This window comes from Ovis aries, chromosome 1, assembly GCF_016772045.2.
Source record: "Ovis aries strain OAR_USU_Benz2616 breed Rambouillet chromosome 1, ARS-UI_Ramb_v3.0, whole genome shotgun sequence".
Classification (NCBI taxonomy): Eukaryota; Metazoa; Chordata; class Mammalia; order Artiodactyla; family Bovidae; genus Ovis; species Ovis aries.
Window position 1 is genome coordinate 189,389,818 of NC_056054.1, and position 24,373 is coordinate 189,414,190.

General features: G+C 45.9%; 1 protein-coding gene and 1 long non-coding RNA gene across 20 annotated transcripts in view; both read left to right on the forward strand.

Moving 5' to 3' along the window:
- Nucleotides 1-24,373, forward strand: part of KALRN (kalirin RhoGEF kinase) — a 699,404-nt gene that overhangs the window by 102,717 nt on the left and 572,314 nt on the right. The gene's annotated exons all lie outside the window — the stretch shown is intronic.
- The window catches only part of LOC105602274 (uncharacterized), a 40,925-nt gene continuing 16,552 nt past the window's right edge, over nt 1-24,373 (forward strand). The window contains exon 1 of the long non-coding RNA XR_001020866.4: nt 1-24,373. This exon is cut by the window's right edge and continues 5,034 nt beyond it. This is a non-coding gene — a long non-coding RNA (uncharacterized LOC105602274).

Genomic DNA, 24,373 nt, shown 5'->3' on the forward strand with positions numbered 1-24,373 from the left:
GAAGGGCAGGTGTGGGACCATGTATGTGTCCCTCGTGTAACTCCAGAGGCCTTTGTCCACTGTTTTAGAGGGCCGGTCTTTGAAAGAATTGGGGATGTGAGAGTTGGGGTCTGGGCTCGGAGCAGCTCTCTGGGAATAGACTGGTTCCCAAGGACTCAGGCTGTTTTCAGGATGGTGAGCGAAGACTTTGGGAATGTTGAAATGGCTGCCGAAGAAATCTTGTCCAAGGTTATGGCTAGCCAGGAGGCCTCTCCTCGGCGGGGCGGGGTCCTTGGCGAAGAGCTAATGTGGGGCATACTAAACACATCAGTCCAGCTACTGAGCTCAGAGTCAGATGAGAGCCAGGGCTGGGAAACAGAGGGATGGATGCCCACACTTAGCATCTGCTGTATACCAGGCATCTAGGTACATCCTCTCATGTAGGGTGGATGTTGCAATCCCCATGTTACAGATAAGAAAACAGAGGCACAGGTAGTGAACCCACCGCCCTGGTCTCCTCACTGCCTTCTCTCTGCTCAGTTGCCTGCACGCTTGTTTAGTCTTTGCTCTCAGCACATTGCATTATGATTATTTACCCATTCCTAGAAATTCTAATGGAATTACTCTGGGATGGGGCTGGGCTTTGGTGTCATTTTAAAAGCTCCCCCACTGATTTTAATGTGTGGCTAGGGCTGAGAACTGCTGGTTTAGATTATAGGTTTCTCATTTTTGTATATCATGGGTAAAGACTCCACCTGCAATACAAGAACCCCAGGAGACTCAAGTTTGATCCCTTGGTCAGGAAGATCGCCTGGAGGAGGGCATGGCAACCCACTCCAGTATTCTTGCCTGGAGAATCCCATGGACAGAGGAGCCTGGCGGGCTACAGTCCACGGGGTCACACAGAGTCATGCATGCAAGACCTGACTCAGTGGTCCTCAAATCTGAATGTGCACCGGAATCAGCTGGAGAGTTTGTTAAAACACAGGTGCTGGAGTTTCTGATCTAGCAGGCCTGGGGTGGGCCCAAGAATTTGCATTTCTTAGGGTTGCAGATGTAGAAAATAAACTTATGTTGATGGGGGGCGGTGAGGAGGAAGGGATAAGGAAGATTGGGATTGACACATACACACTGTTATATTTTAAACAGATAACTAATAAGGACCTACTGAACAGCACAGGGAACTCTACTCAATACTCTGTTGTGGCCTATATGGGAAAAGAATCTAAAAAAGAATGGACATATAGATAACACTCACTTTACTGAAAACTTGAAACTAACCCAATGTTGTAGATCAACTATGCCCCAATAAAAAATTTTAAAAAGAGCAGTTCCTGAGCCCGCAAATAGGAAAAAATTGCGTATCTAACCAGTCCCCAGATCCTACTCATGCTGCCTGTGTGAGGACCATACTCTGAGAGCACCTGATCCCTTGGGACAAGAGCAGCCCATCAGTAGATGCTGACTGACTTGGGTATATTATCAAATCACCCAAAGATTTGAACCCTGGGCTTCCTGGTAGCAAAGCCCACCGTCTTATCATGACACTGAGCCTACTCTCGGGGAGCCCACGGGAACTTGTAGGGTGGGCCTGACATCTGCTTAGGCTCCAGGAAGAGGGTAGAATTTGTCTCCTCACAGGGAGAGACAATACCAGTTTCCTGCCAGGAAACCCAGAGATGTTGGAGGCCCAGAAATTCTGGGTAGAGGTTCAAGGCAGCAAAGAGATCCTGGAATTCCCAGCCTGGACACAGACTCCTGGTGCTGGGTGTGACCTGGGAAAAGACAGTCTCGGATGTGCATTGTCCCAGGGTGTTTGTGGCCAAGCTGGTGATGTTGCTTTAAAGTTACAGGCCTAGCTTGTGCTCCACAGGGAATTCAGGGGCCTCTAGTGAGGGAAACATGGCTCAGTGAGGTCAGAGGGGAGTGAGGTCCCAAGCCATCCGGACAAGCAGGGGACAAGGTGGGTGCGGTGGAACGGCTGTGAGAGTTTGTGCAGCTGGAAACGGTGTGTTTAGGAGAGGAGGAGGAGAGTTGTGCTGGGAAGTATAGCAGGATGTGAGGAGTTCCCGTTCTCCGGAAGGACATGCTCCGACACCTGGACACTTGAGTCACCTGGTTCTGCTGAACAAGGAATAATTTTTAAAAATCCACCCTCAAACAAACTTAAGTGCCTACTATGTGCACAGCACTGTTCTAGAGGCTGTGTGAGGCCTTCAAGACAAGACTGATAAAAACACGAGAGAGGAATGTGTCAAATGATTGGTGCAGGTGGAAAGGCGTAGGAGTAGGGAGAAGAGTCCTGTGGGCTGTGTGGCTGGGGAGGCTTTGGGGGGTGAGTCTGCTGGTCCTGGCAGGAGGAGTGAATGTGAGATGTGAGTGATCATGGTGTGAGCAGGGTGGGGGGAGGAAGCCCCCTTGTGTGAACAGCTCAGTCTGAGGGCAGTGGGCGCATGTGGGGAATGATGGTGAAGATATGGAGGGAGAGGGAGGCCGAGTGTAAGAGGCCTCGTTCTGGACCATTGTGCCCTGTCTCCCTCAAAACAACAGAGCTGGGGTCTCTGAGGACCCCTGCCTCTTGGCGGTGGGGCTGCTGGTACTGACTGCTTCTTTAAAGAGTTTCTGCGAGGAGCCCTCACAGGCAAACGTTCATATTATTTTTACCTTTTCCAGAAATATTAGTGGTTGGAAGGAGGAGAGGAAATCCCTCCCATTTTAGAGATGGTAAGACTGAGATCCAGGGAAGGGTAGGGGCTAGAAATGGGGCTCAGATGTGGGTTGGACGCAGGAAATGGTTGAGCTAGCCCTCTGAATGGAATAATACTTGCTGAGCACAGTCTTCCCTGAATAGCACTGGGGCCTGGGCACTTGATCCTAAGTGTGTTCAGTGCAGTCTGTGTCTTTGAAGGTCTGGGGAAAAAGTATGGAGAACAAGGGAGGTCAGAACAAACCTAAACAGAACATAAGGCCCCAGATGCCTCCCCCTGGGCCCAGCAGGCTGGTATTATCTCAAACGCCTGTCCTGAGTGCTATGGCCTGGCACTGTGGTCCTCTCCCACGATTCATGCCACTCCACCCTCTGACAGTCTTCTCTCTGTCCCCCTCCTACCTCATCCTAGTAGGAGCAGAGCATTTAATCAACACTGCAAAATCCTGTCTCCCTACTGGATGGCCCATTAGGTAGCATCTTAGCCGGTCTTTGGAGGGACCCACTCTTTTCCGTTCCAATCCCCCTGTCAAAGCCATTAATGGCTACCTCCACTCTGAAACCAGCCAGACCCTGCCTAAGGAGGGGGAGTGGGATAGACATCAAGCTCTAACTCTACCAGTGGTATCACCCACGAATAATTATAACCAAAGAGGAGTATTCTGTTGCCTTGGCAACTCTCTTCATGGGTTCTGGAGCTCAGAATATCTGACAAATTTCAGTGTTTCACACGCAATGAGCAGAGATGGAGGAGCAGATCAAAGGGTGAATCTTGGGAATCAGGACCAGGGCCAAAGGTGACAAGGGTTACTAAGATAAGGTGTAAGAAATGGCTGAGCTCACAAAGGATTCACTCCAGTCCTACCCTCTCTTACCTTCCCTCTTTTCACCTTTCCTTGCATATCTGTATCTCCCTGTCTATCCTGGGGCCTCTTATTTTTCCCTGTGTACTCTGAGTCACCAGCATGAACTGAGGGTGGCCTTTATGGGCAGAATTCTGCTGGTAGCTGAAGGAAAAGCAATGGGTCCAGAGGGAGGAACAGCTGGGGACAACGTGTGGCTCTCGATCATGGCTGTGGTCCTCAGAGAGCTCCACACTTGTCGAGGGAGAGTATGGTTTTCCCTTTCATGGCACTTCTGCTGGGAGGAGAGGAAAGGCCTTGGTGTGAGGGAGCCTAGTGGTTGGGAGTGTGGTGATCTCGGATATTGTTTATCTTTGTGTGTACCATGGGACAAATAATGAAGAAGTGAGGTGACAGAAAGACTGCATCCCAAGAAAGTTGGTGCAGCTCAGGCAAGGGTGGGGGCCTGGGAAGATGTTGGAGGCCTGCAGCAGGGGACTGGGGAAGCTGGCTAGAGGAGAAAAGCCCCTTTTGGCCAAGGAGGGCTCTCCTCTCAGGGTTCCATTGCTGGAACTTTTTTCTATGGAGATGTGGTCCTTTGTGAGAACGTTTCCTTGGACACAGAGACCAGAGTAACAAGGAAGCAAAGGGCCCTGGGGCACTCCCTTTACGTTGTTCTCTGGAGAAAACATGCTGAACGGGTGCTTGTGGATCAGGTTGCATATGCTGAGCAATGGAAGCTCCCTTGGAAACACTTCAAAGTCCTTTGCTTCTGTGGCTCACTTCCTCGGGCACCATCCTCTAGAGCCACACTTTGGCCAGCATCTGAACGTGATGGCTCTGTCTGCTTTGTGTGCAATTTATTATGCACTGGCTGTGTGCTCGGCCTGCTGTGGAAGAGACTCTTCAGAACCACTCTTTGGAACCACCCTTCAGGATGAGGATCTGAAGGATGGGGAAGGGGTCTCTCTGCCTTGATGGGGATGGGTTGGTGCAGAGGAGAAAAGCAGAGCCCTGGGCCAGGTGAAATGAGACGGGAGAGTGGTAACTCTGAGATACCTTGGGTGTCTTCACATGTGGGTTTCAAGGAAGATGTGGATGCTGGCCTCCAATCTGCTGAGGAGTGAGGCAGAACCCTGGAATTTGGAAAACAGGATATCATGGGTCATTATTGAAGGAACAGTTTCAGAGAGTGGTGGGCAAAGGAAAGCCTCGCTGGGTGACAAAGAACTTCTGCATCACTTGGAAGTGCCTCCTGGCTCTGACTACAGTGTCAGAGATTGTATCCAAGTACTGCATTTCAGACTTGTTGTCTATGAGGGCTACTCCTTTTCTTCTAAGGGATTCTTGCCCTCAGGAATAGATATAATGATGATCTGCATTAAATTCACTCATTCCCATCCATTTTAGTCCACTGATTCCTCCAATCTCAATATTCACTCAGGTCCATCTAGTCAAAGCTGTGGTTTTTCCAGTAGTCAGGTAGAGATGTGAGTTGCACCATAAAGAAGGCTGAGTGCTGAAGAATTGACGCTTTTGAATTGTGGTGCCAGAGAAGACTCTTGAGAGCCCCTTGGACGGCAAGGAGATTAAACCAATCAATCCTAAAAGAAATTAACCCTCAATATTGGAAGGACTGATGCTGAAGCTGAAGCTCCAGTACTTTGGCCACCTAATGTGAAGAGCTGTCTCATTGGAAAAGACTCTGATGCTGGGACAGATTGAAGGCAAAAGGAGAAGGGGATGACAGGATGAGATGGCTAGATAGCATCACCAACTCAATGGATATGAATTTGAGCAAACTCTGGGAGATAGTTAAGGACAGGGGAACCTGGCATGCTATACAATCTATGGGGTCACAAAGAGTTGGACATGACTAGCAACTAAACAACAACAGTTCAGTGGGTTATTCCTCATGGGAGAATTTGTTATTTAAAAGAAGCAAGTTAGGCTAAAGAAATAAATCTAATGGTAGCATTTCATATGCCCTTAACAGTCAGGCAGAGATGATATTTTGGGGCCTTTGGGCTGCATTTACAGAACAGTTATAACCCCTCTCTGCTCTGTATCTGTCAGACCTTATCCTGATGAAATTCAGTTCGAGACATGTCAAATCCAGCTTCAGGGGAAACATACCATTCGACAGGTGAAAGGGGAAACACTTTTTTTGTGCTATCCCAGAGAGTATAACTAGGTCTTCTGAATAGATACTGATTCAGTTTTTTTTCATTAATAAGAACTGATCAGTAACGGAAAGGCCTACTCTGGGGTGGGGTTGGAGGGAGCTAACATTTAACTGACCCTGTATGTATGTCCTGCTCTATGTCAGGTATTTGAAGCTTGTCTTTTATACTCTTCACAGAAGTTGGGAACTTGCCCACACTTAAGATGGAGCTGTCGTGATTCTTACCCAGAACTCTTGACTCCAAAATCTTATTCCTTGTATCCGTACTGAGATGCCGGGTGTGGTCCTCTGTAGTCCCTGTCCCTGACAGATGCTGACGGTCTCTCCCAAGAGCCCAGAAGGGATTACAGCTTGAAGAGTGAAGTGGATTCCATTCTTCTGGGCCTGACCCTGACAGAGAGCCTCACTAGCTCTATTGGTGGGAATAATTATGGGTTGGCTCAGAGATTTTGTTTCCATTCTCCTATGATTTCTCTTATCAGGACATACAGTTCTAACTCACAGAGCAGCTGTCCTCCTGCCTTTCCTGGGGGCATCAGGAGCAGAGGTGGTCTCCTTCACCCTGGACAGTGGATGAGCCCACCTTCCCTCCCCCAGCCTAAGCATTTCTTTCTCTGAGTTTATGATTCATGATTTTGGATATCCCAAAGGAACCTTAGACGGAATGTCTAAAATGAAACTAATCAACCTCATCGCCATCCTTCCCTCAAATTTTACTTTTTGCTGCTGCTGCTGCTGAGTCACTTCAGTCATGTCTGACTCTGTGCTAGGCTTCTCCGATTCTGAACGTGAGCCTATCACTCTCTTGAAGCTCAGGTTGACTCTGATTCCCAGTGTCTCCTGCTCCCCACTCACCAGGACTTTCCTATTCATCTTGAAACACTGAGGACATTGTCCTCCCTGCCAATCCCAAGGTGACCCCCTTGCTCAGACCCTCAGCCCAGCCTGGCTCTCTAAGTGCTGCTGGTTGCCTTTACATCAGTTCCTCTGTAGCCTCTTTCCCCTGTTCAAGTGTGCTCAGTGATTCTCACAGCCTCCTAGTTAAGGATCAGACTCTTCACTCCATCAGCCAAAGTGCTCTGCTGCTGCTAAGTCGCTTTGGTCGGGTCCAACTCTGTGCGACCCCATAGACGGCTGCCCACCAGGCTCCCCCGTCCCTGGGATTCTCTAGGCAAGAATACTGGAGTGGCATAGTCTCTACCAATCCAGCTGTTTCCCACCAGCTCCGTCTTCTAAGCAGAGAGAGCATATTTCTGCACTCTTCTCCCCCGGATGAGAGTTTTCCTGTCCCAGATGTCCTTACCTCTCTCCCCTGCCCCCGACTGTGCCCTGTGGAATCCTCTAAGGCTCATACCCACTCCCCTTCCTCCACAGATCTATGGCCACCCCAGTCAGAAGCAGCGGTCCCCCCACTTACACTGTGCTATGACATATTGTACTTTTGAACACCTTCTTTGGGACTTTTTGGAGTGTTTCACTAATTGTTGGTTTTCACATTTTATCTCCTTGGTTGCACATTAATTTAGGATGAAAAGTGCAAGTGAAAGTATTAATTACTCAGTTGTGTCTGACTCTATACAACCTGCCAGGCTCCTCTGTCTTTGGAATTCTCCAGGCAAGAATACTGGAGTGGGTTGCCATTTCCTTCTCCAGGGGATCTTCCCGACCCAGGGATCGAACCTGAGTCTCCTGCATTGCAGGCAGATTCTTCACTGTCTGAGCTACCAGGGAAGTCCCAATTTAGGGTAAAGACTGCTTTATATACCATTTTCTTTTTATTCGAATTTAGCACAATGCTGGGGCTTAGTAAAGAATCCACCTGCAGTGTGGGAGACCTGGGTTCTATCCCTGGGTTGGGAAGATCCCCTGGAGGAGAGCATGGCAACCCACTCCAGTATTCTTGCCCAGAGAATCCCCATGGACAGAGGAGCCTGGCAGGCTGCAGTCCATGGGGTCGCAAAGAGCTGGACACGACTGAGTGACTAAGCACAGTGAAGCCCAATGCTGTGAGTGAGAACTGCCCAGTTCTCATTCTTTCTGCTCACCACACCCTCCTTCCCCGCACAGCCCCCAGGAGTCTTCCCTTGTTACTCCTGGAGGCTTTCGAGCTGCCCGTGCCTTTGTCCATGCTGCTTCCCCACACCCCCATTGCTAGCCATGGCCTACCATCTTGGAGAAGCAGTGGGGACCAGTGGCAAGTGCACTGGCTGTGGAGCCGGGTGGATCTGGGTTTGAATCTTGGATCTGCTACTTACTGGCTATGTAGCTTTGAGTGTGTTACTCAATCTCCCTGAGGCTTGGCTTTTTCAACTCGGAATACCCTTCATCCTTAGGGAAAGGTACATAATAGTCCCTCAGTAAACATCAGTCTCCCACCTCTCCACCCCGCCTCCAAATCTTCCCTCTTCCACGCAGCTCCTGAGTATTTTATTACATACTCAGTTGTGCTTCCCCTGAAATCCTGTAGTGTTTATAATGGCAGAGACTTGTCAGAACTGGAAGGACTGCTTAGCGTAAGTCTTGTTTTAAAGATCAGGAGACTGAGGCTCAGAGATGTCTAACAACTAGCCCCAGGCTGCCTGGAGCCCATGGGGACTGAGCCAGGTCTAGCACTCAGAGCCATGACCCAGCAGTGTCGGTCAGCATGGTGCTGGCCTCTGTGCAGCCAACACGATCTGTGCCCTCCCTCAGCCCCGGGGCTGCCTCCGCCCCCACAGCATCCGGTGCAGTGCAGAATGAGCATGGAGGAGAAGCTTAATAAATACTTGTTGATGGACTGTTGCTGTGCCTATGTATCTCACTGCCCTGGTGGACTGCGTGTTCCCCCAGGCAAGAAACATGCCAGCATTTATGCTGTTCTTCGTCCCTTTTTGGTATTCAGTACAGATGTGATTATAGTAACAGAAGGTTAATTTCAGGCCCAAGAACAAGGATTTTCATAGCCGGGCAGGAGGTCCTCTCTGTGGTTTCTGGGGCTGCCCCCACCATATTTTGTCTGCCTCTGGCGAGTGTGATTCTGTTCTGTGTCCGTTTGTGCCCTTGGAGACAGCCCACTCCCACTCCTTCAGCTTCCCCGACACACCCCTCTCCCCCACCCTGCTCTGATCTCCCCTCACCCACGCCCTGTGTGGTGCCGCTGTGCTGCCTGCCCTGGCTAAGAATAATCATCACGGTTGCATAGCAACGAGTTTGGTTTCCTCAACTCCTCCTTCTCCTCCTACTCCCTTAAAAGTGCCTCAGCTCTAAATTTATGGTAGTGTGTCAGGAGATGCCGTTACCCCACACATGTCTCCAAACCCCAGTGTTGTTCCTCCAATAGCTGCTAGCTTTATGAGGACAGAGGCTGATGGCTTTGTTCACCTCTTCTCCCAGCACCTAGTACAGTCTTGGCACACAGTAGGTGCTCAGGAAGTATCTACTGGATGGTGAATAAATGAATCACTTTCTCAGAATCCCTACAGTTATGAAGTGCTTCTGGGACCCAGAAATGTTATTATGGATCCTGGGGTGGTCAGTGATTCCTCTCTGTTGGCTGGGTGCTTCCCTCCTCCCTTTCTTCAGCCTCCTAAAAATCTGATGTAACAAGAGAAGCCACATATCTCTTCATTTCTCAGTGGCACGTGGATGGCAAATATGTTTTCCTCTCTGTGTTTTCTGGAAGTGGATGGTTCAGTTAGCCCACAGGATTTATGGAGCCCAGTGGGAGGAACCAGTCTAATGGGGCTTCATGATTCTTGCCTTGAGAAGCTGCATTAGGGCTGAGGGGAGATTATTTTTTTTTGGTGACAGAAGTATGACACTTGCATTCAGGAGAGGATGATGCTCTGTCAGTTTTGAAGTCACAAAGTACCAGGTTTGAATCCCAGCTGTGCCAATTGCAAACTGTGACCCTTGGTGGGTCTCTTACCATAGCTGATGGATTAGAAGAATTGTATGAGAAAAATCAGAGTCCAGCATGTGTGCTAAATCGCTTCAGTGGTGTCTGACTCTTTGCGACCCTATGGACTGCAGCCCACCAGGCTCCTTTGTCCATGGGATTCTCCAGGCAAGAATATGGGAGTGGGTTGCTATGCCCTCCTCCAGGGGAATCTTCCTGACCCAGGGATCAAACCAATGTCTCATGTCTCCTGCATTGGCAGGTGGGTTCTTTACCACTAGCACTACCTGGAAAGGCCAGCAGAGTGCCAGGAAACTGCTGCTGCTGCTGTTGCTAAGTCGCTTCAGTCATGTCCGACTCTGTGCGACCCCATAGACGGCAGCCCACTAGGTTCCCCCGTCCCTGGGATTCTCCAGGCGAGAACACTGAAGTCGGTTGCCATTGCCCTCTCCAAAGCATGAAAGCGAAAAGGGAAAGTGAAGTTGCTCAGTCGTCCGACTCTTAGCGACCCCATGGACTGCAGCCCACCAGGCTCCTCTGTCCATGGGATTTTCCAGGCAAGAGTACTGGAGTGGGTTGCCATTGCCTTCTCCAAGGAACAGGGGTGCCCAAATAATGTGAGTTACCTTTTCCCTGTTTAGTGGGGAGATAGAAACATAGCAGAAAATGCCCATTACTGGTAGTGAGATGTCATCAATATGTGGGTGGGCAAGGAAGGGGGGAGACCCAGGGAATGTCTGTTTTGGTGGTGGTGGGGGGGGTTCAGAGGAAGAACCTAATGTATTTCTTTTGTTTTCTTCCTTTCTACATTAAAAAATATGTATTGGATTTCACAACTGACTTTTAGCTACCCTGTGTTCATCTCCTTCCAAATGTCCCCATAGTCAAGGACAGGGAGGTTCAGGGTCCGGAGGGAGATTGAAAGTTCAGTGGTTCCTTTGGGGTCATGGAAAGAGGTTTGAAGAGGAGGCTGGGGCGGGGCTGCTGTTGAGCTAAGAATAGCAGCAGTAGCCTAAGGGAACAGCCTGAGGTCAGAAGCCCGGGCAGCTGCAGGCACACATTCTCAGCACAGGACTCAGAACTCAGTGAAGCTCTTCCTGGGCCCTTAGATGGGTTTGCAGACACTTCCTGATCCATGTGTCACCTGTGCCTGCCCACAGCGGGCACCAGCATCTCATCTCCCCTCCAGGCCCACACGTTGCCTCACTCCCGGCCCCTCTTCACCTCTCACACTACCTATTTCCTGCTTTCTGGCCCTGCCTCAGGAGCACAACAGTGTCCATTTACCAGACTTTCACAAATCGGTCACTTGGTACTGAGTGTTCTCATGCCTCTGTCCTCTGGGGTCTGGAGTCTGAGATAGCATCATGGTCCCATGGACCGCCAGAAAAACAACCAGGGAACGAGCATTAAATAAACACGAGATATATGAGATAACATGTTCCCATCTTGTGTGAGTGGGGCCAGTGCTCTTTGTGGAGGCCTTCTGGGTGTATATGCTAGAAAGTCCTGGAGTTTCCTGCTTGACAAAGGTGAGGATGAGCTAAGCTAGTGCTTTTTTAGGGACAGTAATCCCTGAGAGAAACAAGCCCTCCTCCCACCAGGAAGAGGATGGAAATGGGGTGTTTCTGTCTAGAGTTTAAGGCTGGACATTGAGAGGAGATGCCTGCTAATAGTGAAGGGTCTGAGGAGACAGGAGTGAAGACCATCTCCACGTTTGCCACACTCATTGAATGGGTCGTTCATCCACTCAACAAACATCTAAGGAACACCTGCTAAGTACCAGTATGGGTGGGAGGGTATGCCAAATTAGTGGTTTTTCATCTTAGCTGCACCACTGGAATTAGTGATGGAACCGGAAAAATATTGATGTCCACATTTTATCCAAGAATAATTACCTTAAAAAATCTCTGGGTCTGTGGGACAGGCATGAGGATGTTTTTGGAAAGTTCCGCAGGTGATTCTGCTGTGTGGCCAGGGTAGAAAAGCGCTGGTCTACATGGCCTGAGGCTCCTTCGTGTAACAGCGCTCATCACCACTTTTGGTCTCCTTACCCATGATAGAGATGTGTGTTGTAGTCCCTGAGATGTGGCCAGTACTCCAAGGCTAGTTCACATAAAAGTTTATTGAGCGGCTATCACAGGCCCAGCAGTAGACAGAATAACAGTATCTCCTGGAAGTGTGTTAATATAAGCACTCCATTTCCTTGAATGTTTATCTGGTGAACCAGAGCCAGCTTTTCTGATGAATGGGATTTTCAGTGATTTGTCCTGTCTCGTCCCTCAGTGGAAGAGAAACAGTGACTATATCTGGTGTGTTTCAGTTAAATGGAGATGAAGCAGGTGGTGAAAAAGACAAACACAAATAGATGGAAGGCAGGCAAATAATAGGGATGCTACAAAGATAGGATGTGTTCACTGGGCAGGTTTTCACAAATGCACTTTGTGAAAAAGTAAAAGTAATATGCCTGTTTACTATTTGGAGTATTAGCAAGGATTTGAGCCCCTATGAGGCACCTGCCCTATGCTAGGCACCGTGGATGAGGCACTGAAAAAATATGCTGTCTTGGGAGAATTAATATTAATATAAAAAATAGAGATTTTAAACTACCCAGGTGTATTTTATGACTGTAAGATTATTAGGAACTTGGAGGAAACGGTACAAGAGAGGCATGACTCAAAGTGCAGGCCATGGCTCAGCTCTGCCAGCTGTTATCAGTCAGTAATGAGAAGTACAGAAATTGAAAGGAAGCATTTAGAAACTTTTATAGCAATTTTCCAGGGCAATTTTGCCTGTTGAATCTAAAAATTTAAAGAAGAAAAGACCGAGGCCTTATATTTTGTTTTTAAAATTGCCTTTCTCAAGTAATTCATTTTCATTGTATTTTATCAAAGTACCAGTCTATGACAGATTGGATTTAAAAAAAATGAAAGAGCCGGACAAGCTAAACTGGTCCTTTACTGCAGATGGTTTAAGCTCTGGTTAGAGTAGTGGGATGGAGAAGGAAATGGCAACCCACTCCAGTGTTCTTGCCTGGAGAATCCCAGGGATGGGGGAGCCTGGTGGGCTGCCGTCTATGGGGTCGCACAGAGTTGGACACGACTGAAGCGACTTAGCAGTAGCAGAGTAGTGGGGAATCTGAGATGTCATGGCAAGCTGAAAGGTACCAAGTAGGGAAGGACCCATGTTCTGTCTGGTGTTGAAAAGGGAGTAAGAGTGTGTCCTGAAAACCTAGACCTTACTCATGCAGGAGGCTCTAAGACCATGAACATTTATTGAGTTTCTAGTAGCTACTGGCGCTTTATATGTGCTTGGTGTGAATTCTTTCACTGACTCCTCTCACAACCTGTGTGATAACATGCTTGTCTCCATCCCTTTATTGCGGAGTCTGGGAGAGGCCACCACAGCTGGTGAGTGGCGGGCCTGCCTGCTAAAGCACATTGGACTCTGGGACCTGAGGGCTCATGACCCCTCCCCTTCTTCACGGAGTCCCTCCAGGTGACATGGAGCACAGGACGCAGACTCTACCCACCCAGTTGTTCCAGAATAGGAATGAGGAGAAGGCCCTGTAGTTTCAGGACACAGGGCTCAGGGTTGCCATTCCAGAAAGATGCCTCACCTCCTAGTGAGAGGCAGGGTGTGGATGTTGATCTGACAGTCCTTGGTGCTCACTTCCAGAGATATTTCAGTAGATGGACCCACCCTGGTCTGGACCTTTTATTAGGCTCTGAACTGTCTTATCAGCAGCTTTCGCCAGTGTCATCCCATCTACCCATTTATTTTTAAACTTTTAATTTTGAAATAATTGTAGATGCATAGGAAGTTGCAAAGAAACATACAGGGAGGTCCTTGTACCCTCCACCCAGCACCCCCTACCATCAACATCTCACACAGCTATAGTACCATATCAAAACCAGGAAATCAACCTTGCCATGCAGACCTACCCATCTATTTTCTAGTAACTTTTTTTAACGACTTTTTTTTTTTTTTTTTTTTTTTTTAAGGATGAAGAGATTGAGGCTTGGAGAGGTTTAGGTGCCTATTGTTAAAGTGAAAGTGTTAGTCGCTCAGTTAGGTCTGACTTTTTGCGACCCCATGTATTATAGCTTGCCAGGCTCCTCTGTCTATGGCATTCTCCAGGCAAGAAGACTGGAGTGGATTGCTGTTTACTTCTCCATTAAAAAGACTTGTTTTTATAAGAGCAATTTTCAGTTCACAGAAAAATTAAGAGGAAGATACAGAGATTTCCCACTTTTACACCCTGCCCCCAGACTTGCTTACCCTCCCTCATTGTCAGCATCCCCCAATAGAGCGGTACATTTGTGACAATTGATGAACCCACACTGACATGTCATAATCACCCAAAGTCCACATTTTACATGAAGGTTCCCTGTTGGTGTTGTATATTCTATGGATTAAGACAAAAGTATAATGTGGCTACCATTATAGGCACATACATAGTAAGTTTTACTGCCCTAAAAATCCCACGTGCTCTGCCTGTACATCCCTCTCTCCTCCTCCCCCTCGGCATCCATTGATCTTTTTACTGTCTGCATAGTTTTGCCAGAGTATCATGTAGTAGCAACCATGCAGTATATAGCCTTTCAAATTGGCTTCTTTCGCTTAGCAATGGGCATTTAAGGTTCCTCCATGTCTTTTCATGGCTTGATAGCTCATTTGTTTTTAGCCCTGGATAATAATATTCCATTGTCTGGATGCACCACAGTTTATCCGTTGACCTATTGAAGGACATCTTGGTTGCTTCCAAGTTTTGGCAATTAAGAATAAACCTACTATAAACATCTGTATACAGGTTTTTGTGTGGGCATAACTTTTCAACTCCTTTGGGTAAATACCCCAAAGTACCATGCTTTAAGAGAGGCATCACCAAGCCACAGTGTACCTGGAGAGGGTGGGTGCTCTGGCAGCACAGGTCACATCCAGATTGTTCTTAAGGACTAGTGTCAGCGTCTTATGTATAGGTGCCGTGTGTTATTTAGCTCTCCTGCCTTAGCCCCTAAAGCAATATAAGGCACATAGTTGACCCTCAACAAGTGTTATTTGAACTGAGTGTTTGATTCAGAGCAGAAAATGTATGTATAAAGATAATGACTGCCTTCCACATTGCTGGACCTCTGATAAGGGGGACTGGTGATATTTATCTATGTCCCCCATTGTTCGTGAGAGCAGAGCTAGGATTAGTGAATGGGGGAAGAACTAAAGGGGAAACATCCCAGCTGGATTTATAGAAGAATTTGACCAAGAATGTGAACGGTGCGGCAGAGAAGTGTGTAGCTGACTGCCCTACACTGGAAGTATTTTGCTAGTAGCAGGTTGTCAGGGATGCAGAAGAAATGATTCCTGCGTTTTTTTGATATTAGGCCGAATGGCTTTAATGGAAATCTTTCCAGTTCCTTGTTTCTAAGATTTTAAGAATGTGCAGGCATGGACAGAAATAGAACAGTTGAGAAGGCAGACCAGTTTATGGGTAGAGGGTACTCATGGGGGTTGAGGTGAAAGCAAAACATTCTCGTGGAAGAACACCTGTAGATTTTGATTTTTTTTTTTTTCTTTTTAAAAGGAAAGTCATAGGCAGCCAAACATAAGGCCCTTTCTTTCTGCTTCTTTGGGTAACCTGTGGAATTTGCCCAAGACGACATTTGGAGTTAACCAATCAGATACTCATCTTTCTTTCAGGCAGCATTTGGTAACACCAGTTCTAGATGAAATTGTAGGAGCTGGATTCTGACTACAGCTCACATGTTTTTGTCATGTTAATCATTTATTGAAATTAAGGAGAAGATTATTGCAATTTCTATTCCAGGAAATGAAGCAGGCACTGAGTTAATCAGATTACTTCCAGGTGGAAAAAAAAAAAAAGGTCAAGGTTCTTAAATTAGGCCATCTGAGAAGGTGATTATATATTCATATATGATTATCCTATAAGGTATATTTTAAATGATTTATGTTTTTATTTCATTTTAGCTGCCAAGGAAGACACAAACTTATCATATGTTTTAGAAACTCACAAAAAGAAAACTAATCTTATTACCATCTATTTACTTTTTAAAGTAGGAAGCAGGGAAAGGAACTTTACGTATATTGTTTCATCAGTTCACAGTGATTCTGGACAGATATTATTGTTTTCTTACGGCCAAGGAAACTGAAGCTGAGAAGAGTAACTTGTTCACCACATGTGTCTTCACAAAGTAGAGTTGGGATTCAAAGCCAGGTCTGTTGGACTGTTGGACTGCACAGCCAGTGCTCTTTATGCTGTTTAGTACTGGGGACATGTCATCTCTAGCGAAATCAACCTCACCATGTTTATGAGTGGATTTCAGAACTATATGGTGGGTATTTCAAAGCCACATGTGTCAGTTCCATCTGCAGGAAAGCCTGCCTGATGTTTCATGAAACATGTTTCATCGTTGCTGATGATCTTTTTGCGGTGGGCATTCAGACCATTGCTACACTCAACAGCTAATTGCCCCAGTCCTCTCCCCCACTTCCCAGCGCCTCCAGGATGTATGATCGTGAAGGGATGAACACCATCCTTGGGCTGGGGCACAGTTTCCAGCTTGCCTGCTGCCTGATATCTAAGAGTCCTAGACTTATTTTTTCAAGTCTTGGAATTACGTTCTCATTCTCGCAAGCAAGATTGGAGAGAAGTCAGAAGACCTCATGGTAGTGGAGACAGCACTGTGCCTGCATGTGCCTTGTCCTTGCTGTGTGACTTTCTAGTCCTGCAGCTTTAAGGAGGACCTTATGGCAACCCACTCCAGTACTCTTGCCTGAAAAATCCCGTGGATGGAAGAACCTGGTAGGCTACATACAGTCCATGGGGTCGTAAAGAGTCAGACATGATTTAGCAACTTTTTTTTTTTTTTTTTTTTTTTTTAGCTTGCTGAGCCTCAGTTCTTTTATCAGCAAAAAGGAGGTAATAATAATCTTACTTCAGGATGAGCATAAGACTCAGATGATGGTAGTATCTGGGCAACTTTGTAAACCATAGGCATTGTACAAATGTAGGTCTAAGGGATGGAAGAGAATGATCCTATCCCCTGGAAAAGCTTTCCTCCAGAAGGGGCGGAAGCCAGCGCATGGAAAACATGAGCTCTTTCTGGCTAGCCAGGCTCCGTTTCACTGGAGCAACTTTGGCCCCTGTGGCCCCCTCTTTTTCCTGAATAGCCTGGTTGTGTTTTCTGCCTTGGATTATTGAGATAATTGCTCCCAGTCTTCCCTATCCAATGAGTGTGAAGCTGTTCGATGTGAACAATGATCACTGGCTGACCTTCCCAGATTCGGATTGGGTAGATTGTGTTCTGCTCAGGTTAATTTGCTTGCTGGCTATAATGAATACTAGGGTGGCTAATCTTCATTAGAAAATGTTACCCAAGAGAAATTGTATTTTTAAAAACCCACGTATTAATATGGAGAGCTTCCCTGGTGGCTCAGTAGTAAAGAATCTGCATGCCAAGCAGGAGATATGGGTTAAATCTCTGGGTTGGGAAGATGCTGTGGAGAAGAAAATGGCAACCCACTCCAGTATTCTTGCCTGCTGGGCTTACAATCCATGGGGTCGCAAAAGAATTGGCCATGACTTAGCTACTAAACAACAACAGTATTAACACGGGAAAAAAGTGAAAGTAAACCAAACAAAGTTTAACAATTTTGATGTCCTAAAAGTTTCCAGTGAAGACTGAAAACCCTCAAATGTGTGTTTGTTCAATAAGATGGTGGTTTCCGATTTTTTTGAAAAGTGGGGCCTATATCTTTAATAAAGTCAAATTTTCATTTGAGAATAGAATAAACAGTTAGAAGCTGTCAATTTTGCTGTCATTTAATAGGTTTGGATTTGGAAGGCAGATTTTTATGTCCCCCCTTGCCCACAGCCATAGACTTTATGCCTTAAATTTATTTTGTGTTTTCTCAATATTAACTTTTTACTGAAATATAAAAGAAAAAGCGTGCAAATCCTAAGCATACAGCTCAATGAATTTTTCCCAGTGAGCATACCTGAGAAACCAGGGTACAGATCAAGAATCAGAACATTACAAGCACCCAGAACACTGGCCCCCAAGTATCCCCTTTCCTTCACTAGTCTCTCCTCTCAAGGGCACTACTCTAGGGTAACTTCTAGCACCATAGATTAGTTTATCTGTTTTGACACTTTATATAAATTAAATCTTAAAGTATGTACTATTTTGTATATGTCCTCTTTTGCTCAACATTACATGTGAGAGATTAATTCATGCTGTGTGTAGCAAGTATGTCACTTTCATTATGATATAATATTCTATAAGCACCAAAAATTGTTTATTTTACTGTATAAGGAATATGAGTTGTTTCCAGTTTGGGGCTATGATGAATAAAGCTGCTGTTGAAGATTGTATGTTCTCAGTACTGTGGAGTATATACCAGGGAGAGTAGTTACTAAGCTCCAGAAGATGATTATGTTTAGCTGTAGTAAGTACTGCCAAATAGTTTCCTAAAGCAGTTATAACAGTTCACATCTCCATCAGGAGGTAGGAGACTTGCAGTCACTCAACATCTTGGCTAATACTCGGTGTTATTTGTCTTTTCTGTTTTAGTTCTTCTGATAGGTATGTGATAGTGCCTCACATTTTGGCTTTGTGTTTTGTTTGACTTTGTGTTTCCCTGATGATGAATGAGGTCAAAAGCCTTTGTATGTTTCCTGGCCATTTGGATGCCCTCTTTTGTAAAGTGAATCTTCACTTGTTGTGCTTAGCCTTTGCTATTGAATGATCTCCTTTTTCTTATTGAGTTGTAGGAGTTCTTTGTATATTCTGGATATGAGTTCTTTGTGGAATATATGCATTGTGAATATCTTCTTCCAGTCTATAGCCTGACTCTACATGCTCTTTATGGTGTATGTTGATAAAATATGTTATGTATTTTAATGTAGTACAAATTTTAACCTACCAAATTTTTTCTTTAACTGTTACTGTTAGTGCTCTTTGTGTCCTGTTTAAGAAATCTTTGTCTACCCCAATTTTTTTTTTTTTTACTGAAAGCTTTATTATTTTACTTTCCACATTTAGATGTAAAAGGAAGTGTTTTCACAAAAGTTGAAGTGCTTAGACAAAAAGGAAGTGCTTTTTGTGTCTAATGAGGGGAAGATTCTTTTTTCTCTTCCTGTTTTACCATCCAGTTGACTTAGTCTTTTGTTGAAAAGAGTGTTCTTTCCCTACAGCTCTGTAGTGTCACCTTTGTCAAGAATCAGGGGATACATATATATTTGTGGGTCTGTTTCCATGCATTAAAATTTGGAGGTGCTATCAAGTAATTGATACTACTTTGAGCTTGATTTTATTGGATAAGTGGCTAGTGAGAGTATTGGCACAGGTATGGATGGCTAAGAGAGGCCAGGACAAGATCAGAGGTCTAGAAAGTTCCCTGATATAAAACCCATTGACTCACAGACTGTACTTAGATATGCTAAGTCACTTCAGTCATGCCCAACTCTGTGCGACCCCATAGACAGCAGCCCACCAGGCTCCCCCGTCCCTGGGATTCTCCAGGCAAGAACACGTCGTGTCCTACTCTTAACGACCCCATGGGCTGCAGCCTACCAGGCTCCTTTGTCCATGGGATTTTCCAGGGAAGAGTACTGGAGTGGGGTGCCATTGCCTTCTCCGGTACTTAGATATACTTCTCCAAATAAAATAATTCTAATAAAATCAATTTTTATTAGTTAATTTACCTCTGTGTTGGAAGATAGATACATCATAAGAAATGGAATTGATGGGAATGCAATATTTATTTTCAAGTTAAATACAATTTCTCACAATATTCAACTGACAATGTTCCTTACTTTATCTGTCAGTTCTTCTCTTAATAAGGGAATACTTTCACTCAAAATAGGTTTAACTGGTTGTTATTCTTGAGGTTCATCACATCTGTCCAATTGTCCTGAGGCATTAGGTACTCAAAGCCTCTAATTGCTTGTTTATTTTGATGACTCTTTGGAGGGTCTGACTACCTCAAGTAACCAGAAATCTTTCAAGTTTTCTAAGATCCTGGGGCACCAGGGTCTCAGGTGCTATTGAGGGGTATTTCCTCAGGTGAGTGAGCTCCCCTTTTCCAAAAGCCCAACCCAACTCAAACTATGGAGGATATTGGTCACCGTCAGACCATCAGTGCATCCTGATAATACAGCTCCTTTCCATGAGTGACACACAGGCTGGTGGATGAAGTGGAATTCTACTTCCGAGGGATCTTGGACCTGGTCCAAGCATCTTTAGGCTTACTCCTCACTCCTGTTCCCCTTTCCTGGGTGACTGAGAAGCCTGAGCTGCCATCAGTGGGAAACATTGCTCAGCAAACAATGGAGCAGAAGCTTCTTCGTAAGTTTCCATTTGATCAAGAAATACAGTTGAGAATCTTCTATATGCCAGCACTCAAAATCTATTCCCAGCCCTTGAGGGCTTAGGTGACTTCTGACTGTGTTAAGTGATAGTTTTTGGTTAAACTTAGGGCCTAACAAAACCTTACTGATGCTTGATCACTTGACCGAAACTCTTGCCTGTTACTGTTCCCCGCTGTAACCAGACTTGGCTCAGTGTTTGGTGATGAGTGCCACTCGTCTGTCACTGTATTGTACCCCCTCTTTGTACCTCCATTGTGACCTGAGCTCATCTATGGCCTGTTAACCAGGATGACTGTAACTTCAACCTGATGTCAGATTTTTCATAGTAATATCCAGACTGGTACCTGCTGGAGCTCAGGTTGTCCTACCCATGTTCTTGAGTATCTTGAGATGCTGTTCTACTGCCCTAGGGTCTGCCATGAAGTGAGGGAGAGAGCAGTGCCCTTGCTAAGAGAGAATTAGTCTTTTTTGCATAATGCTGTCCATACCTTGGGATTCTGGGTTCCCCTTGAGTCTAATGGGAAAAGATGCAGTGGTGACATGGAGTTAGGACTGCGGTATAACATCTCTTTGGTAGTTGTCATGTCTTATTTCAGTCAGCCAAGTGTCTTGGTCACCAAAGTTGCTGCCCAGATGTTATATAGCTTTAATCTTATCCACTTTTTTTCTCTGTGTGTACACAGAATGGCTAGAGATTTTATTTTAGGCTCTTTAACTTCTGTTCTTTTAAAATGGGCATTTAAAGAAGATTGTTCTGTTTGTTAAACTTTTTTTTTTTACTACACACATTTAAAAACCCTTGTATATAATTGAATAACAGACTTTCAGAACTCAGAGATATTAGATATCATTAGTCCAATCTTCTCATGACTAAATAATATTGTGAGATTTCTCTCCCGGGAGATATTTTAAAATGTCTTTTACAATCACAGGAAGTCAGAGCTGGAAGAGAACTGAGAACTGTGTGAGGCCAGCAGTCTCATTCTACAGATGAAGAACCCAAGACTCTGAAGAGCCAGTGGCTGGATCACATGGATAGTTGTAGGATAAGACCCTGAGCCTCCAGACTCCCTAATCTGGGAGTCTTTGCCTGAGTAGACAAGGCTGCTTCCCATTTCCAGTTTTGCTTCATAATTGTTACCCAAAGACAGTGAGGAATTTCTCATAGAATCTGTGATTGTGCTTGTCATGAAACATCAACCCATGGTAGAATTTAAGGTAACATAGAACTAGCCAAAATGTACGTTGAGTAAGAGCCATGAGTCCCAGTGGGAGTGGGATGGGATAAGTAGTTATATTAATAAAACCTTTCCACATCAAAAATGTGAGTCAGATTCAATAAATGAATACCATTGAGAAGTTACACAGAGGGAGTTTAATTTTAGTCCAAACAGATCACCCGTTTGCATCTCCCTTCAGAAATAAAGGGGGTGGAAGTTATGTCTTTCAAGTTAGATCGATTGCTGAAAAAGTGGAAAGAAGCTGGAGGAGGGTCCTTTTCCTCGTGGACTGCTTTCCTGTGCCCCATCTACTAGCGGAGCTTGAGCCTCCAGGCCAATGGAGGTGGACATGAAGAGTGTGCCTTTTCTCTCCTCTGCCTAAGCTGCACTCAGGAAATTCCACACCCACCCCTTTTCCCCAGGCTCTCTCCTGAGGCCTTTTGCTCCAGGCTAGTTTCCAGCAAGGGTGGCTGTGACTGTGGGGCCTGTGAAGGCTTCCTGTGATGGTACACAAAACTTTTCTTAAGGAGAAAGGAAACTGAAGGGATGAGCCATCCTGCTGCTCCTTTGAGCTCCCTTCTGCCTGCATTTCTCCAGGAAGGCTTAGGCAAGAAGACAGGCTCAGAGATGTGCCTTGAGGACTTCAGAGACTGTTCTGTCCCTCACATTCTGGGCTTGCTCCTGCTCCATCCATGTTACTTCCCCACCACCCTCTGCCCCTTAAGGTCCCAAGTAGAATTTGTGAACAGATGAAGAGGATAAAGAAGGTGGGTTGTTGGTGGGCGGGGGGCAGGGGGAGGGGTTGTATTTATAGCCTCCCCTGGGCATCATGTCTAGTGACCAGAGGGACCCAGATGGAGCCTTATGGGAGGTGGGGAGTTTCCAGTCTCGTGGAGAAGATGATAATCACCCATCTGGTTGCCTCTTGTGGGAAGCGGTGCCTGAGCTGGGGGTTGCTTCATTACCTCCTGGACGCCAGCGCCAGTCCTGGGGAAATGCAACAGTGGGAAGAAGCTGGATCTGAACTGAGACTGTGGCACTCTCCTCTCAGGACAGTCTCTTGTCCGTAAGAGGCGTTCATGTGTTGATTTGCAAAGTACTCCTGAGCTCCTCTTTGGGGAATTTTGTCCAAAGGGGATCTCCATTCCTGGAATTCATTGAACACTTTCCTTGACGTGCCCTCTGTAACCCATCACATTAATGGGAAGGGAGGGCTGGAGGGCAGCCAGGATGCTCACCCCACCCCCCACCATGTTGAGATGGCTGTATTGACTGCAGAGTCTAACGGAAGGTTCGACTGTGAATGGGTCTTCACTGATAGCGGAGGGATAAAGCTCTGGCCCTTGAGCCTGTCTTCTTAACTGGGCTCCCAGCCAGTGTTTCCTTGCCAGCTCGTGACTCCCCCCAGTCTGTCATGCACACCCAACTAGATCTGGCTTCCCTGAAGTCAACCATCCCAACTGCTTAGAAAAACTTAATGGGTCCTCTTGGCCTGGACTCAAGTCCCTGCAGGATCAGGTGCACATATACAAACAGGTGGCCTTTACAACCTGAACACTGATGACCCTACCCTTTGCAGCAGAGCCATCATCTAGATCCATCTAGATGGGATCTGCTTACAGCCCCCTGAAAATTCTGAGTTCAGTTCAGTCACTCAGTCATGTCCAACTCTTTGCAGCCCCATGGACTGTAGCACAACAGGCTTCCCTGTCCATCACCAACTTCCAGAGCTTGCTCAAACTCATGTCCATCAAATCGGTGATGCCATCCAACCATGTTATCCTCTGTCGTCCCCTTCTCCTCCTGCCCTCAGTCTTTCCCAGCATCAGGGTCTTTTCCAGTGTCAGTTCATCGCATCAGGTGGCCAAAGTATTGGAGCTTCAGCTTCAGCATCAGTTCTTCCAATGAATATTCAGGGTTGATTTCCTTTAGGATGGACTGGTTTGATCTCCTTGCAGTCCAAGGGGCTCTCAAGAGTCTTCTCCAACACCACAGTTCAAAAGCATCCATTCTTTGGTGCTCAGCTTTCTTTATAATCCAACTCTCACATCCATACATGACTGCTGGAAAAACCATAGCTTTGACTAGAGGGACTTTTGTTGGCAAAGTGATGTCTCTGCTTTTTAACATGCTGTCTAGGTCGGTCACAGCTTTGCTTCCAAAGGGCAAGCGTCTTTTAATTTTGTGACTTCAGTCACCATCTGCAGTGATTTTGGAGCACAAGAAAATAAAGTTTGTCACTTTCCATTGTTTCCCCATCTATTTGTCATGAAGTGATGGGATCAGATGCTATGATCTTTGTTTTTCGAATGTTGAGTTTTAAGCCAGCTTTTTCCCTTTCCTCTTTCACTTTCATCAAGAGGCTTTTTAGTTTCTCTTCATTTTCTGCCATAAGGGTGGTATGTATCATCTGTGTATCTGAGCTTGTTGATATTTCTCCCTGCAGTCTTGATTCCAGCTTCTGCTTCAATCATCCTGGCATTTTGCTTGATATACTCTACATATAAGTTAAATAAGCAGGGTGACAATATACAGCCTTGACACTCTCCTTTCCCAATTTGGAACCAGTCTGTTGTTCCATGTCCAGTTCTGTTGCTTCTTGACCTGCATACAGTTTCCTCAGGAGGTCAGATGGTCTGGTATGCCCATCTCTTGAAGGGTTTTCCATAGTTTGTTGTGATCCGCAGTCAAAGGCTTTGGCGTAGTCAATAAAGCAGATGTTTTTCTGAAATTTCCTTGCTTTTACTATGATCCAACGGATGTTGGCAATTTGGTCTCTGTTTCCTCTGCCTTTTCTAAATCCAGCTTGAACATCAGGAAGTTCACAAGTTCATGTACTGTTGAAGCTTAGCTTGGAGAATTTTGAGCATTACTTCACTAGTGTGTGAGGTGAGTGCAATTGTGCGGTAGTTTGAGCATTCTTTGGCATTGCCTTTCTTTGGGATTGGAATGAAAACTGCCCTTTTCCAGTCCTGTGGCCACTGCTGAGTTTTCCAAATTTGCTGGCATATTGAGCACAGCACTTTCACAGCATCATCTTTCAGGATTTGAAATAGCTCAACTAGAATTCCATCATCTCCTCTAGCTTTGTTCATAGTGATGCTTTCTAAGGCCCACTTGACTTCACATTCCAGGATATCTGGCTCTAGGTGAGTGATCATACCATGGTTATC